We start from the raw sequence: 5,531 nt of genomic DNA, 5'->3' as shown, positions 1-5,531 counted from the left end.
ACCCGGCCGAGCGCGGCTCCGCGGGGACCCGCCGGGGCTCGGCGCTGCTCGGTTAATCGTTAGCGACCCGAATAGCCGCTCGTGTTTTCGCCGGAAACTTTTAAACGCCGCGTCCCCGGAGGGCGATTAGCGCTCGCCGGGCAGCGGGACCCGCTTCCCAATTAAAGGACAAAGATCGTTTTCATGCGCGGGGCTGTCAGGTGCATTTTTCCTTCTCCTGCGAGGCTGAGAAATCCCTGCCCGGCAGTCCGAGCGCGGCTGCGAGCGCAGGTCCCGCTGCCAGCCTCGGCTTCACTGCCTCGTTCTCTTTGATCTGTCTTTAAGCAGGGGAAAGCTCAGCGGCTGAGGTCTGGTTCTTGCTTTCGCGTCGGTATTGGGATGAAAGAAAAAAGGAAAAAAGGGAAAAGAAGAAAGGAAAAAGAAAAATGAAAAAAAGAAAAAAGGAAAAAGAAAAATAAGAAAAAGAAAAAAGGAAAAAGAGAAAAAAAGAAAAAGAAAAACAAAAAGAAAAAGAAAAAGAAAAAGAAAAAGAAAAAGAAAAAGAAAAAGAAAAAGAAAAAGAAAAAGAAAAAGGAAAAGAAAAGGAAAAGAAAAGGAAAAGGAAAGAAAAGAAAAAGAAAAAGAAAAAGAAAAAGAAAAAGAAAAAGAAAAAGAAAAAGAAAAAGAAAAAGAAAAAGAAAAAGAAAAAGAAAGAAAAAGAAAAGGAGAAAGAAAAAGAAAAAGAAAAAGAAAAAGAAAAAGAAAAAGAAAAAGAAAAAGATAAAGATAAAGAAAAAGAAAAAGAAAGGAAAGGGAAAGGGAAAGGGAAAGGGAAAGGGAAAGGGAAAGGGAAAGGGAAAGGGAAAGGGAAAGGGAAAGGGAAAGAAAAAAAAGAAGGAAAAGGGAAAGAAAAAAAGAAAAGGAAAAGGGGAAAAGGGAAAAAGAAGAAAAAGAAAATGGAAAAGAAGATGGAAAAGGAAAAGGAAAGGGAAAAGGAAAAGGAATAAAGGAAGGGGAAGGAAAAGAGCAAAAAGAAAAATAAGAGTTAAGGAAAAAATAATTAAAAAGAAAAGTACAACTGGCCTCTCAACCTCAAGCCTCATGAATCTGACTTCAAACTGTCTGTGTCAACTATGGACTTCAAACAAATGAGCACTGGTGGAAATGTACTTGTCTCATTTTGATCACTCAGTTTAATTGTGGGTTTCAGGTACAGGAAAGAATAAATGCTTTGGTCTCAGGATCAGGAGTCTCAGAATAAATTTCCTAAAGGTCTATTTTTGGAACAGCTATATATATAGGATATTTTTATGTACGTGTCCCTGTGCCGGAAAGATTGCGTTCATATACACAGGTCACTAATGGGCTTTCCTATGTGAACTGCAAAAGAACCCTGTATACACACTCCCAAATTCCCAGAGCCACTATATGGTTTAACACCCAGTTTTGCCAGCAGCTTTGCACAGTATGTCCATTTTTCTTTGTGTGACAGTTGCCCATAAGTGCTCAAACCACCTGAGACTACCATTTCCCCAGCCCCCCCCTCCCCCCCCAGCTGCCCCCCAGGAACATCTACCGATGAAGAGGAGGTTCTGTCAGGGTTCTCCAAGGAGCACTTATTTACATGGGGAAATTGCCTGGGATATCAATTGCAGTCCAGCTTGCTCTGCAAATGCCCTGATTTCTGTATGAATAGCTTTTTTCCAAATTACCTTAATTTTTACAGGGCTGTTGGGAAAAGGTTGTTGTTATTAATCAATAAGAGCAGAGGTAGTAAGTAGTCGTAGTTATACTCTTGAGTTTGCAGTAGCCATCTGCTGTGCTTGGAGCTGTGCAAACACAACACAGCAAGGACAGTCCTACCACCAGACTTTCACAGTTTAAATGTTGATGGTGAGAGCTGAATGGGCAAAAATGATGGTGCGGAGGAGATGGTCCCAGTCTGCATGGTGTTCTTGTGCCCTAACAGTCTATTAAGGTTTCTTAAACAGGGTAACATGCTGGAGAAACATTTAAAAAAATGATACTGGGAGCACAAGTGTCTACTCCTTGCAGCATCCGTGAGAGCTGTTTGTCCATGATGTTCCTCAGGACAGAAGGATATAGAAAACAGTAGTCAAAAGGTGGGATAAAGACTAAGAAACTAGAAGGATAGTGAGAAACCATGTATATAGGAAGGACATAGGATAAATATGCTATGGACTGACCACATGCATATAGGGAGTTATTAAGGAAAAGCTTTAGGAACTTTAAAACCACCCCAAACGTTTAATCTGAGACAATTTTGTGCATAGACAGGTCCCTAGGCCCTGATATGCCTAAATATTTCAGCACATGTTGAAATCCTATTAATCTCTATGTGATGTGTTGTGCTCTAACTGCTTTACTGGATCAGGGACTTCCACTGATGAAATGTTGCAGGTTTTGTCTCTGGTTTCTCATGCACACATGGGGGCGTGGGTATGGTAGCAAAGCGTGAATGCTTTGGGGGCATTTAGGAAGTGGGGATCTGTCTCAGTGTACATACGGAGTTTTATTTCATGGGACCTGAGTTCTGAACCAGGGGATTAAAGCTAAGCATTTAGCAATCATTTGCTTTCCTGCTGCTTCTGTGGGTTAAAGATATTACCATTTTCATCAGCAGAAGACAACCTGATTCACCATTTTCCATGGGGTTTTTTTGTAAAAAAGAACTGGCCACACCACTGTGACAGTAAATAGACCTGAGCTGGGACTTTTCAAAAGCTTTTAAACTCCATGGGAAGCAAGTGTTTGTTGAGCATTGCTACCTGTAAAGACACAGTCTTTACGTAGGATATAATAGAAATACAGAGTAGTTTGGGTTGGAAGAGACCTTAAAGAATCTTATGTGTGAATGAGGTTCAGCAAGGCCAAGTGAAAGGTCCTACACCTTGGCCAGGGCAATCCGTGGTTTCAGTACAGGATGGGGGTTGATGCGATTGAGAGCAGCCCCACAGAGAAGTACTTGGGGGTGCTGATTGATGAGAAGCTTGACATGAGCCAGCAAAGTGCACTCACAGCCCAGAAGGCCAAACATATCCTGGGCTGCATAAAAGAAGCATGGCCTATAGGTCGAGGGAGGTGATTCTGCCCCTCTATTCCTCTCTTGTAAGACCTCATCTGGAGTACTGTGTCCAGTTCTGGAATCCTCAACATAAGAAGAATATGGAACTTTTGGAACAGGACCAGAGGAGGGCTATAAAGATGATGAGAGGGCTGGAGCACCTCCCATATGAGGACAGACTGAGAGAGTTGAGGTTGTTCAGCCTGGAGAACAGAAGGCGCTGCGAAGACCTTACAGAGACCTTCCAGTACCTGAAAGGAGCCTACAGGAAGGCTGGGGAGGGACTTTTTACGAAGACTTGTAGTGATAGTACTTAGGGGGAATGGCTATACATTGGGGAGGGGAAGATTTATGCTAGGCATAAGGAGGAAATTATTCACAATTCCTGTGCCTTCCAGTGGAACAAGTTGCCCAGGGAAGTTGTACATGCCTTGTCCCTGGAAATGTTCAAGGCCAAGTTGGATGGGGCCTTGTGCAGCCTGGTCTAGTGGGAGGTGTTCCTGCCCATTGCAGGTAGGTTGGAATTAGATGATCTTTAAGGTCCCTTCCCACTCAAACCATTCTATTGATTCTATGCTTCTACGATCATCTAGTGCCAACCCCGCTGCTACGGCAGGGACACCGTATAAAGATGGTTTTAGCATGTCAGAAAGTTACTGGGCTGGAAAGTAAGTCTTTGTTGTCATTTATTGCAGCAGGTGTGTCGCCCTCCAAAACTTGAGATACACACATACACCCTAAATCTGCCAGTAAGTCCCTGCAGGATTTACTAGGAACAGTTAGTCTTCAAGGCAACGGTAAGCAGCACAGGTAAGACTCTCTTTGTCCAGACTGGAGCTACATCTGTCCCTGGTCACAAATGTAACGCAGAAGCAAATGAGTCCTGCAACCCCTTGCAAAAGTCCTGATTGTGTGGCAGACCTCACCAGACTCACGTTATACAAACCATAACACTGCCTTTGAGGTAAGGATACCATTCAGGTGTTGAGGAGCTCAACTGGATTTAAATCAACATATAGATGCAAAAAAAAAACAAAACGCATATTCTGTTACTAATGCTCCTGGCCCACCCATGCTGCATTCAGTAGCATCATTTATCATTCATTTTTATGCATGTGTCTCATCACTCTCTCTTCTTCCATTGCCTCCACAAAAGAATACCCTCTGTGGATGACTCAGGGTAACATTAAACATATGCAGAATCAGGACCCAAGTGTAAACTCCACATGCTCCTTTATTTAAAAAAACTCTCTAAAGTGCTGTGCCAAGTTGTGGCACTCAGCAAACATTTATTAAGATGACATTGTTATGCATACTGTGCGGTGTGGTATTATGGTTTTATCAGTAAGTTTCAAGATGCTGTGTGCTATGAGTGAGCTATGTAAGCCATCACACCCACAGAAGGGATAGAATAGTACTTCACCCAGCATTTTTGTGTGTTCTGCACGTGACAGTCATAGGAGCCATTTATAAATGTCCTGGGTGGGTATTTTTAATTATTTAGCTGGGACCCATGGTTGGAAGGTGTCTGAGCATGCGACAGCATGCCCTGTGACAGGATGACATTTCTCCATTTTAAACATGGCCATGCTCAGACACAAGCTCCAGCTATAAATGTGAATAACTTCGGTTTAGTAGCCATTTATTGGTCCAATGCACAACTGGCCTGTAAAACTAAGCTCAGTTACCCAGAACTGAGTGACCACATCTACACTCTGTATTGTGAACATCTCTCTTAAATCCCCCGAGATCTGTCCAGACTTAGGTGAGTGTTTTTTTGGTGAGCAATGGTGACTAATAACAAATTATCATTCAGTGACCAGGTTTGTGCCCTTGACTCTGTTTAGTTACTAGTTTAAGCAGATAGATGTTTTTCACTGCGTCTCTAAGTTCCAATTTCAAACATTGATAGGGATTTTTTCTAAGGCTCCTCCACCTACTAAAAAACTGCCAAATTATTATCATACGAATTTTGAAAATTCACCCACATGCTTTTTCTTCTGACAGGGAGAATGATCAAGGATCATTTGATGATGAAACGTTCTGCCAAATGCTGAAGAGCAGTAATACACATAAAAGTAAGGACTGAGGTTCTTTCAAATTAAAAGAAGAATAGGGCATTGTGCTGGTTTTGGCTGGGTTAATTTTCTTCATAGTAGCTCATATGAGGCTACGTTTTAGATTTGTGCCGAAAACAACTTTGATAATACAAGGATGTTTTCATCACAGCTGACCAGTGCTTACACAGAGTCAAGGCCTTTTCTGCTTCCCATTCCACCAGTGAGTAGCAGGCTGGGGGTGCACAAGAATTTGGGAGGGGACACAGGTGGGACAGCTGACCCCAACAGACCAAAGGGACATTCCACACCATAGAATGTCATGCTCAGCAATAAAAAGCTGGGGGAAGAAGAAGGAAGAGGGGACATTCAGAATGCTGGTGTTTATCTTCCTAAGTAACCATTATGCA

Source organism: Phaenicophaeus curvirostris, chromosome 1, assembly GCF_032191515.1.
Source record: "Phaenicophaeus curvirostris isolate KB17595 chromosome 1, BPBGC_Pcur_1.0, whole genome shotgun sequence".
Lineage (NCBI taxonomy): Eukaryota > Metazoa > Chordata > Aves > Cuculiformes > Cuculidae > Phaenicophaeus > Phaenicophaeus curvirostris.
This window is presented reverse-complemented; position numbering follows the sequence as displayed.